The sequence below is a fragment of the Rhinoderma darwinii genome, chromosome 3 (assembly GCF_050947455.1).
Source record: "Rhinoderma darwinii isolate aRhiDar2 chromosome 3, aRhiDar2.hap1, whole genome shotgun sequence".
NCBI lineage: Eukaryota > Metazoa > Chordata > Amphibia > Anura > Rhinodermatidae > Rhinoderma > Rhinoderma darwinii.
The window spans coordinates 335,009,352-335,022,036 of record NC_134689.1 but is presented as its reverse complement, the minus strand read 5'-3'; the positions used below and the strand labels follow the sequence as shown (position 1 = coordinate 335,022,036).

The following is a 12,685-nucleotide window of genomic DNA, read 5'->3' as shown; positions in this document are numbered from 1 at the left end:
TGCATTCACTCACACACTCACTCACACTCTATTTTGCTAAATCTCCAGTAACCGTTTTTGCGGCACACAGCGCTCATGTGTAGAGTTACACAGGCACTAAGAATAGACAGAAAGTGGATGCGACGGTACATTGTGGATTAGTATTACACACATATCTAGAGCCTTTTTAAGCTTCTCTGGCTTTTGGCTAAGATCAAGTGTAGTATCTGTTCTTATCAGTGGCTTGCCTGGGACATTGTTCTGGAGCAGGTAAACTAAGCAGAGGGAGTGTAAGCTCCTTGGTGTACGCAGGTTAGTCCAACGGGTATTTGGACCCTCGATTGAAGCCATAAGGTTGGGCAGTTTGAAAGCCTGATGTGCACTAGTGCCCCAGGAGCGGTGAGCCTGGGGTGCTTGAACTCACTGGGGTTGGGATCTCAGTGATGGCGCATTCGCAGAGCATTTCTTTCACACATTCGAACACATATACCTATATTTGCCTGGGCCTTCTGTCTAGGAAAAGCAGAATTTCTATGTTTCCAGTCGGATGTCCGTGCCGTACTCTCTGCAAACAGCTTTATTTAACTTATTTTTTATGCCACTGTGTTCATGGTGCACGTTTGTTTTTATCACAAGGACTTTTTCAGGATGTGGAGCCCTTATGGGATGTGCCTCCTAGAGATCTAGGGGTGGGGTTGTGGCCATCCGGTTCTTTACCCTACTGAAATTCAAGCTCGTCCTTCTGGGGGAACCATACCTTGACTCCTGGCGGACACTGGGGTGGAAGCCAGGTGCAAGATTGCATCTCCCTAAGCTTCGGTGGAGGGAGGCCATTGACCTTTGCAGGGCATTTTGTCTCCGAGGCTTGGGAAAGTCTTGTAGGGGCCTTCCACCTTTTTTTATAAAAAAAAACAAAAAACGCAGCTCTGAACTATTACACCAAGTGGCATATAAAATATTATCCAGGTTGTATAATATAGGATATGAAAGATGAGTCCAATGTATTTACCTCACCAGTGAGTTACGGTGGCTGTGTATACTGGTAGCGGCATCCATAAATGTAAAGAAATAGAAATACCTCCCCAATGATTTTACTTATGGAAATGTCCATCAGGCACTTGGAAGTTGTTCTGTGGGCCTTACAAGTAAACATAGCAGCAAGACATAAGTGGTTGTCCTGCATCAGCAATAAATTTTGCAGCCGAGAAGAATTTCCAGGTGTTCTATCCAACTTTAGGGTAGGAACAGACTGGGCGTGTACACTTCGGATTTTCCACAACATATTTCATTGCAGATAATTCACAGCGTAGTATATTAGTAGCACCAGTGTGGATGAGTTTTGAACAAATCTCATCCACACACAGCGAAAAAAAACAACCCACCGATAAACTGTTTATAAATTTACCTGCGGTTCGGTATTTTAAGCCGCAGCATGTCAATTTATGCTGTGGAATCCCTTCTCTTCTGTTGCAGGTTTTCACCATTGAGTTCAATGGGGAGGTAAAGCCCGCAACAGAGAGCTAGCTATGTGTTGTGCCGGAAATGGGGGGAATAAAAAAAATACTTCTGTACTAGCGGCTTTTCATCCCATGTGACTAATGCAGCCAATCAAAGGCTGCAGCGGTCACATGGACTACAGAGTCATCCCAGGAGGCCGGGCTGCGCTCAGAACAGAGGGAAGCATTGTCCTATCCTGCGGTATTTCCGTAGTGGACATTCCGCCTGAAAAAACTGCACCACAATTTGGTGAGTTTTTGGTTGGAATTCCCTGCAGCTTCCTGGACGGATACGCTGTGTACTTTTACACTGTGTATCTGTCCTTGTGTTCGTACAATAATGTTGAAGTACAAAGAAATGGGCAAGGTTGAGGACCAGAAACACAGTGGTCTGGGCTGTGTACTCAGTTAGTGAAGTGTCAATAAAGGTAGGAAACTCTGGTGGGTTCTTTGGAGAATCTGAACTTTGTGTATTTTGGAAAGAAGTTAAAGGAGCACAACAGGAAGGCAGATTGTTTCCAGCATCACACATGTGGGATAGGCATGTAAATCAGAGAAGTATGCGAGAGTCGCAAAGGTTGATGCAAGGTTTGAAGATTATCTGTAATGGACTGTTCATTCTTTTTGTGTAGTCATCTTAGCTATTGATCTTTTCTTTACAAAAGAAATCTGAAGAAACCTTAACCTGTTAGTGACCACCAATACGACTTTTCACAGCGGTAACTAATGGGCCTCAGGCTAGGCCGCCGCCTTTACGCTGCAGCCTAGTCCAAGTCTTGTATGGGTGCTCAGCTGTCTCATGATAGCCGGGATCCTGCTCTAATGGTCACACTTATTTGGTATCGCCGCATTGTGATGACCTGAACAATGAAGTTAAAGCGGTTATCCGGGGACCAAAAATTGCATTGCAATAATATATTTATGTGAAACAAAGTAATTTACTCAAGTACTTTAATTTACAATTCTGTACTAAATGGTGCAGTTCAAACCTCGTGAATTGTTCCTGGAAATCCTGGAGCTTTTGTAATAATGATGCTCCGACACGGCCCCACGTGACTGAGGGCTTGCTTCATGTGCTGTTCGTGAACATGATCGCAAGAGGCTGTCACATTGCCTATTGCTTGAGTTTCGAGCAGAGCATCAGCTAGCACTTTGCTCGGGACTCCTGCCCTGCTCCCGATGTCCATATTTGGTCAATTCAGGGGTTTTCCCATCGCTGGAGTTCCCAAGCAGAGCATCAGCTGATGCTCTTCCTGGGGACCCCAGCACTTCTCCCCACGTCACTGTCCATATATGGACAATGACGTAGGCAGCAGTACTGGAGTCCCCAAGCAGAGCATCAGCGGATGCTCTGCTTGGGAACCCCAACGATAGGAAACCCCTGAAGTCACTGACCATATATGGCCGTGACATCAGGAGCAGGGCAGGACTCCAGTGCTACTGCTGACGTCATTGTCCATATATTGACAGTGACATGGGGAGAAGTGCTGGAGTCCTCAGGCAGAGCAAGCCCTCGGTCACGTGGGGCCGTGTCGGAGCGTCATCGTTATTACAAAAGCTTCAGGACTTCGGGGAACAATTCTCGAGGTTTGAACTGCACCATTTAGTAGAGAATTGTAAATTAAAGTACATTAGTAAGTTACTTAGTTTCACATAAATATATTAATGCAATTCAATTTTTGTTCCCTGGATAACCCCTTCAACATGTTGATTAAGCCGCGAGGTGAATACCGTAAAAAAAAAAGGCAGAATTTCTATTTTTGCATTGAACCCCCCCCCCCGAAAAATAAATAAAAGTTAATCAAGAAGCTCCATGTTCCCCAAAATGATAGCAATGGAAACTACATCTCGCTGTATGAGGGCTTGTTTTTGGCGGGGTGACTTCAGGAGAACTAACAGTTGGCTGAACTAGCATTTGGTTAATGTACATGGCCACCTTCTTCTTTTTTATTTTTAAAATTAAAAAAATGTGATAATGTCAGTGTAAATAAAATCATGAACAAATTTAATTCGTGAAAGATGCTCGTTTTGTCTAGCGGGTAATCATTCTGCTAAATTAAAATAATCACACTACTCGGTCAGAAACCCGTCATAGAATTCGGAGTGCACGCAATAGGATAAGGTTACATGAGGAAGCACCTCTCAAAGACCGACTGGCAGCAACTTCTAGTTCCATCCAGCAAACTTTACTACCGTGTGTTTGCACACTGAACACGTCTCTGTAAGGCTTAAGGGCCCATTCACACAAAGGGAAGTCTCATCCCCCAAAAAAAAATCACGCACAACACACTGATCCATTAATTTCAATGGGGCCGTTCACACATGCAGCAGTTTTCACGCAGCAAGCGTCCGCTGCATGTCCTATATTGGTGCGTTTTCATGCAACTACGCGCCAATTGAAGTAAATTGGTGCGTGAAAACCACGGACCGCACACGGATGCACATCCGTGTGCTGTGCGTGATTTGCGTATCCAGTCTTTTGAAGAAAAAAAAAGTTGGGCTTTGTGAGTGCGTGAAAAACACATGCCACTCGCAAAGCATAGATGCAATAATGCAACGCACACGGCCCAGATTTACGCACATTTTTTACACGCGGAAATCTGTCACACTCGTGTGAATGTAGCCATGGGTTACATTCAGACGAATGTAGCCAACCTCGGATGTGAAAATCTGCCATTTTTCACGTCTAAGGTGCACCCGTGCTGCACCCCTGCGGAACGAGTTATCCCGCATCCCCCATAGACGAGTCTAATGGAGGGATGTGTGAAGCGCAAAAAAAAATTGGACGTGCTGTTTTTTCACGGGCTCTTCACACGCTCCGTTGAAACAGTTGTGTGGATGGCCCCATTGAACTACATGAGTCAGTGTGACGGACTACATATATGCTCGTCTAAATGGACGCATGGTAGGTGGAAGAGCTGCAAGAGTTTGTCCGCTTGTGTACTAGTAATCCGGCCCTCTTGCATCGCTCAGAGCTCCACTTGATCACCGAATGGCTGCAATGGCATGGACGTAGGCTGCAGCATCAGCAGCTGGTTGTGGCACAGCCGAGGATAAGCTTTTCTCCTCTGTTCTATTGAATTAGATCTGGTTTCTGACCAAGTAGTGTGACAGTCATTTTAATTTAACACACTGATTACCTGCTAAACAAAATGAGTGTCTCTTGCTATTTTAAAAGTTTATAATTTTATTTATGCTGATCCCCTTTAAAGAGGCTCTGTCACCACATTATAAGTGCCCTATCTCCTACATAAGGAGATCGGCGCTATAATGTAGATGACAGCAGTGCTTTTTATTTAGAAAAACAATCTATTACCACATTATTAGCGATTTTAGCTTTATGCTTATGCGTTTCTTAATGCCCAAGTGGGCGTGTTTTTACTTTAGACCAAGTCGGCGTTGTACAGAGGAGTGTATGACGCTGACCAATCAGTGTCATACACTTCTCTCCATTCATTTACTCAGCGCATAGGGATCCTGCTGGATCAGTATGTCCTGTCTTGTACTGACACATTAACGTTACTGAAGTGTTTAGGACAGTGAATAGACATCACCTCCAGTCAGGATGTCTATTCACAATCCCGACACTTTGGTAACGGTTCTGTGGTACTTACAGCAGAGCAAGTGTAATCTCGCTGTAACCTGTCATTTACAACGTGATCTCGCGAGATTACACTTGCTCTGCTGTAAGTACCACAGAAACCTTACCGACGTGTCGGGATTGTGAATAGACATCCCGTCCTGGCTGGAAGGAATGTCTGTTCACTGTCAACACTTCGGTAACGTGTCAGTATAAGGGCTGATTCAGACGACCGTGGCGTTTTTGCGCACGCAAAACACGCAGCGTTTTGCCTGCGCAAAAGCCACTTACCTGCTCCGTGAGGCAGCCGCCATCATTATGACACGCCATTTGGATGTTTGTAAACAAAAGCACGTGGTGCTTTTCTGTTTACATTCATCCTTTTGACAGCTGTTGCGCGAAACAGGCAGTTCGCACGGAAGTGCTTCTGTGCGACCTACGTGGTTTTCACGCACCCATTGACTTCAATGGGTGCGTGATGCGCGAAATACGCGGAGATATTGAACGTGTCACGCTTTTTACACGGACTGTCTGTACTGGCCCATAGACTTCTATTGGTCCATGCGTGCCGCGTGAAAACCACGCGGCCTGCACGGACGCAATTCACGTTCGTGTGAATCCGCCCTAAGACAGCACATACTGATCTAGCAGGACCCTATGCACTGACTAAATGAATGAAGTGTATGACACTGATTGGTCAGCGTCATACACTCCTCTGTACAACGCCCACTTGGTCAATAGTAGAAACACGCCCAGTTGGGCATTAAAGTAATTTGCATAAAGCTAAAATCGCTAATAACATGGTAAAAATAGATCGTTTTTCAAAATAAAAAGCACTGCTGTCAGCTACAATATAGTGCCCATCTCCTTATGTAGGAGATAGGGCACTTATAATGTGGTGACAGAGCCTCTTTAAGACAAAATAATGACTAAATACAATTTTAAGCAATTTAGACAGAAGAAAACAACTCTGACATAAATTTTACTGGTTTTACCCGTATTGTTTAATGACCGCACACTTTCTGTTACTGGCTTCAAGAATGCAATATCTCCGCCAAAAGGAAGAAAACTATCTCTGTAGTACCACCAGAACCCTCTTGTTTTCTTTTTGGAGGGCCGCTATTTTTATTTCCAGGGTTGCTGACCTCCTGTAAATTTGTGGACAATCCGTAAAAATTAGAGGCTTTTATTTTCCTTTTTTTTTTCTTTCCCATTCCTCTGAATCTGGAGGAGCTTGTGCAGGTTTTAATGATTGTAATTGTCATTTTAAATTTTACGGTAAATGCTCCTGGTGTGTCCATATTAAAGGGATATATCACTGTATGTTATCTGTGGTGTTACACAGGTAACATCTGCATTATCTGCACGGTGTATATATGTGGATATGGATGTGTGTGTGTGTATATAGATAGATAGATAGATAGATAAAGAAGCATAGAACACAGCAACTTCACCAGGACTTCAGAGTAGATGAAAGCAAAAGTGGATTTATTCACCTCAGTAAAGCAACGTTTCGGTTCAACAGGAACCTTTCTCAAACCATCTGATGGCTTGAGAAAGGTTCCTGTTGAACCGAAACGTTGCTTTACTGAGGTGAATAAATCCACTTTTGCTTTCATCTACTCTGAAGTCCTGGTGCCGTTGCTGTGTTCTATGCTTCTTTCTATTGGATGTTGGGGAATTGATTCACCCCCAGGTAACGAGCACATGGCCTGATTTTCTGGAAACCATTGGAGTGCTGTGTTCATCTACCGTTGGACTGTATATATATATATATATATATATATATATATATATATATATATATATATATATACACACACTACCGTTCAAAAGTTTGGGGTCACCCAGACAATTTTGTGTTTTCCATGAAAACTCACACTTATATTTATCAAATGAGTTGCAAAACGACTAGAAAATATAGTCAAGACATTGACAAGGTTAGAAATAATGATTTTTATTTGAAATAATAATTTTCTCCTTCAAACTTTGCTTTCGTCAAAGAATGCTCCATTTGCAGCAATTACAGCATTGCAGACCTTTGGCATTCTAGCTGTTAATTTGCTGAGGTAATCGGGAGAAATTTCACCCCATGCTTCAAGAAGCCCCTCCCACAAGTTGGATTGGCTTGATGGGCACTTCTTGCGTACCATACGGTCAAGCTGCTCCCACAACAGCTCTATGGGGTTGAGATCTGGTGACTGCGCTGGCCACTCCATTACAGATAGAATACCAGCTGCCTGCTTCTTCCCTAAATAGTTCTTGCATAATTTGGAGGTGTGCTTTGGGTCATTGTCCTGTTGTTGGATGAAATTGGCTCCAATCAAGCGCTGTCCACAGGGTATGGCATGGCGTTGCAAAATGGAATGATAGCCTTCCTTATTCAAAATCCCTTTTACCTTGTACAAATCTCCCACTTTACCAGCACCAAAGCAACCCCGGACCATCACATTACCTCCACCATGCTTGACAGATGGCGTCAGGCACTCTTCCAGCATCTTTTCAGTTGTTTTGCGTCTCACAAATGTTCTTCTGTGTGATCCAAACACCTCAAACTTCGATTAGTCTGTCCATAACACTTTTTTCCAATCTTCCTCTGTCCAATGTCTGTGTGCTTTTGCCCATATTAATCTTTTCCTTTTATTAGCCAGTCTCAGATATGGCTTTTTCTTTGCCACTCTGCCCTGAAGGCCAGCATCCCGGAGTCGCCTCTTCACTGTAGACGTTGACACTGGCGTTTTGCGGGTACTATTTAATGAAGCTGCCAGTTGAGGACCTGTGAGGCGTCTATTTCTCAAACTAGAGACTCTAATGTACTTGTCTTGTTGTGCAGCGGGGCCTCCCACTTCTCTTTCTACTCTGTGTGTGCTGTCCTCTGAAGGGAGTAGTACACACCGTTGTAGGAAATCTTCAATTTCTTGGCAATTTCTCGCATGGAATAGCCTTCATTTCTAAGAACAAGAATAGACTGTCGAGTTTCACATGAAAGCTCTCTTTTTCTAGCCATTTTGAGAGTTTAATCAAACCCACAAATGTAATGCTCCAGATTCTCAACTAGCTCAAAGGAAGGTCCGTTTTATAGCTCCTCTAAACAGCAAAACTGTTTACAGCGGTGCGAACATAATTGCACAAGGGTTTTCAAGTGTTTTCTAATCATCCATTAGCCTTCTAACACAGTTAGCAAACACAATGTACCATTAGAACACTGGAGTGATGGTTGCTGGAAATGGGCCTCTATACACCTATGTAGATATTGCATTAAAAACCAGGCGTTTGCAGCTAGAATAGTCAATTAGCACATTAACAATGTATAGAGTGTATTTCTGATTAATTTAATGTTATCTTCATTGAAAAAAAACTGCTTTTCTTGCAAAAATAAGGACATTTCTAAGTGACCCTAAACTTTTGAACGGCAGTGTAATTACACGTGCGCGCGCGCGCAAGCACACACACATGCATATATACAGTGGATATAAGACGTTTACACCCCCCTGTTAAAATGCCAGGTTTTTGGACTTTGATACCGATACGTCGTTTAGTATTGCGATTTCGATACCTATTCGATACTTTTCCAACAGTAATAAAAAAATAAAAACTTCCATTTTCTGATGTGAGGCGCGAGGTGCGATGATGAATTTAACCTCCACGTGCTTCACATTAATAGTAATTAACCCCATCATGGTTCTCCGTTATAATGGGCTAATATGTAAGGTACATGATGGGGTCAATTACTATTAATGTGAGGCACATGGAGGTTAAATTCATTACACCTTGTGCCCCACAATAAGTGAAAGAAAGCAGTTTTTATTTTATTTTTTTACAGTGTACACATCATAAATGATGCAAAAAATTTGTTGTGCAGGTTATTACGGCCGCGCCAATACCCAATGTGTTAATATTTTATGTATTGAGACTTATTTTAATGTTTATTGTAAAAAAGGTGTGTATTTTTTTTTTAAATTTAACATTAAAGTTTAAAAAATAAAAAGTAAAAACAAAGTAATGTACCGGCATATATCTATATACAAGTACATTAGCCTGTGTACGGATAGTACACAGGCAGTTGTTCGGACATACCTCAGTATGCCCTAACAGGAAATATGTTATGTCCCTCAATCGCGTCACAGGAATTCCCTGTGATGCGATCCAAGGGGCATCCCCCTTCTAATTTTCCCCTGCATGCTGCAGTCCACTGTGATCGCAGCATTCAGGGAAATAACGGCGGAGAGGAGAGGTTTCTCTGATCTCTGCCAGCGGAGCTGCGGCTGTGTAATAGTCATTGTCCCACTCCTGACAGGAAGTGCGCGTGCGGTCAGCATGAGGAGATGCAGCCGGCGCTGCACTAATGAGCAGTGGTTCAGGCACTGAAGACAGAACATGGGGGTGTTTTGCAGTGCGCCCGCCATGTTCTGTTTTTATTGCCGCCGCTCATTAGTGTGGCGCCGGCCGCATCGCATCATCCTGACCCCGCGCTGCACACTTGTCAGGACACTGGAGCAGTGCAATGACTATCTCACACAACCGCAGCCTCGCTCTCATACGTTCATTTGTTACAATACTGAGCTGTGCGGCTGCACAGCTCAGTATCGAAATACATGAAATAACGATATTGAACCGTTTGGGGGGATGCACAGTATCGAAACCGTTTCGATGCATCGTGCATCCCTAGGTGACACTACTCGACTTTCACTGTAGATGGCACAGTAGATGCAGCGGAAAAAAAGACTTGAATTTTACTGTAGATGGCACATAGGCACGGGATACAGGGTACATGCAGCAGGAACGGGTGACACTGGGAACTGGAAAACACTGGGAGACCATTTGCAAGACAAACTTTAGGCATACAACATCGCTCAGGCAAAGATCAAGTGGGCAGAGCCCTTTTTATAGTCCAGTAGCATTCTGGGCTAATTACTGATTATTAACAACTGGACACGTACTGGTCCTTTAAAGGGAATGCCAGCAAAACATGTTTTTTTTTTTTTAATTAAACATTTAGTGTGTAGGTGTTTAAACATTGTTACATTTTTTTTTTTTTTTTCACGAGTCAGGAAATATTATAAATTAGATTCTAATTTATAATATTTCCCATTGCTGGTCACTAGATGGAGCTATTCCCAAAATTGCAGCATTGCATGTGGTAAAGCAACCACATTGCTTTTTGCTGCAAAATTGGGAAAAAAGCACTCGCTCTAGTGAGCTCTGAGAATCCCCCCCTCCTTTATCCTGGCTAGTGCCGGGATAAACGAGGGGATTGAACGGTCTAACCTCCTACACTGTGTGTCGCCAGTTTTTGAGCTAACACACAGTGTAGTAGGTTTACATACAGTAGTAAACACACACAAACACGAACATACATAGAAATCTCTTACCTGCTCCTGCCGCCGTGGCTCCCTCCGGCCCGTCCGCTCCGTCTGCTGCCGCTGGTCCAAGTGCACAAGTCCGGAAGCCGCGGCCGGAAGTAGTAATCTTACTGTCCGGACGCGGCCGGAAGTAGTAATCTTACTGTCCGGCCGCGACTTCCGGTCCACAGGAAAATGGCGCCGGACGGCGCGCATTTCAAATTGGACTGTGTGGGAGCGGCGCATGCGCAGTTCCCACACAGACGGCGTACACAGAAGTGGATGGGACGGGACCCGTTCGCAGTCCCTATGGGACTGTGGCTGCCGTATTCCATGTCTGTATGTGTTGTTAATCGACACATACAGAAATAGAAAAAAAAATGGCAGCCCCCATAGGGAAGAAAAAGTGAAAAAATAGAAAAAAGTAACACACAAACACACAAATAAATAAAAACGTTTTTAATAAAACACTAACATTAAACTGACATGAATTTTTTTTTGTCGTGACACTGTTCCTTTAAGGCCATGCACGCGCGGGCCGCCGCGCCCCCCCTGTGGGAAACAGTCTCAGAACCCGGAAGTGAGTGCCGGCATCTCCCTGGAGGGAGATGCCGCCGTGAACACAGACATCCATGGATGGGGCCGTCAGAGGGTAAGTCTAAATGATGGTCTGCGGCCATAGATGTTACAGTATCCCCCCTCTTACGCCCCCTCTTCTTGGAGCCAGAGCGGGAGAGCGATTTATTCACGAGGACAGGGGCATCGATGTTCTCCTCTCGCTCCCAAGACCTCTCCTCTGGACCAAATCCCCTCCAATCCACCAAATAAAACGTCCTTCCTCCCACTTTCTTGGTGGCCAGGATCTCCCTCACTTCGCAAGTCCCTGACGAGCCGCCAGGAGCCATTGCGGAACTAGGCGCCCTGGAGTAGCGGTTCAGGATCACGGGCTTCTGCATGGAGACATGGAAGGAGTTGGGGATCTTGAGGGTAGGAGGCAGCCGAAGCTTGTAAGACACAGAATTGATTTGTAGCAGGATCCGAGGAGCCTGGGAGCAAACTTGCAAGGCGGCACCCTCAGCCGGATATTCCTGGAAGACAACCAGATCTTCGTACCTGGAAGAAACTGGGGAGCTTCTCATCTTCTAGTGTCTGCCTTTCTCTTCATGCGGTCCACCGCCAGCAGAATAGAAGATCCTGTCTGTTGCCATATCTGCAGAAAGTCCCTGAAGGTAGAGTCCGCTGCAGGCACCTGGGGCATAGTAGAGACACTAAGAGGTATACGAGGATGTTGACCGTAGACTATGAAAAACGGACTGGAGGTGGTGGACTCACTGGTATGTTTATTATAGGAGAACTCAGCCCACGGGAGCAGCTGCACCCAGTCATCATGCCGTATGGAGACAAAGTGCCACAGATGGTTCTCCATAATCTGGTTAACCCTTTCGACTTGTCCATTGGACTGAGGACGATAAGCCGAGGAGAAGTCCAATTTTACACTGTGGAGGCCGCAGAGTGCTCTCCAGACCTTCAAGGTGAACTGGACCCCTCGATCCGAGACATTATGCAGAGACAAGCCATGCAGACTGAAGATGTGTTGAATGTAGAGGTCGGCCAATCAAGCAGCAGAAGGCAGGCCAGTCAGTGGGAAAAAAATGAGCCATTTTAGAAAATTGATCATCCATCACCCAGATCACACTGCATCCCGCAGAGAGAGGCAGATCTGTGACAAAGACCATAGCAACATGCTGCCAGGGGACAGCAGGCACAGACCGTGGTTGGAGCAGACCGACCGACTGGTCTGGAGTGGGCAAATTTTGTTTGCTGCGCACACCTTACAGGAGGAGACAAAGTCCATGATGTCTTTGGGCAGCGGGGGCCAACAGAACTGACGGGCAATTAGGTCTCGGGTCTTACGGGCACCCGCGTGACCTGCCAACTTGGAACTGTGACCACAGCAAAGGATTCTTCCTCTGTCTGCCAGACGTCCAAAAGTCCTTTCCAGAGGAATGTCTCAAACTTGCAGAGGGTTAACAGAGAAGATGCAGGAAAGATCAATAATATTCTGTGGGGACTCCACAGTGTCCTCTGTTTCAAACTACCTAGACAAGGCATCGGCCCTCACATACTTGTCGGTAGTGGGGTTCGAACCGAGCAAAGAACGACCACCTGGCTTGACGAGGATTCAGCCGTTGAGCCGTCTGTACATAGGATAGGATGAGCTGCACCTTCCAGTAGGTGTCTCCACTCCTGCAGGGCCAGCTTGATGGCCAGTAACTCCCGATCCCCAA

General features: G+C 45.0%; 1 protein-coding gene and 1 pseudogene across 2 annotated transcripts in view; both read left to right on the top strand.

The window, feature by feature from the left end:
• Window positions 1-12,685, top strand: part of UACA (uveal autoantigen with coiled-coil domains and ankyrin repeats) — a 92,997-nt gene that overhangs the window by 24,438 nt on the left and 55,874 nt on the right. The gene's annotated exons all lie outside the window — the stretch shown is intronic.
• On the top strand, window positions 168-279 carry LOC142751150 (U2 spliceosomal RNA; annotated as a pseudogene).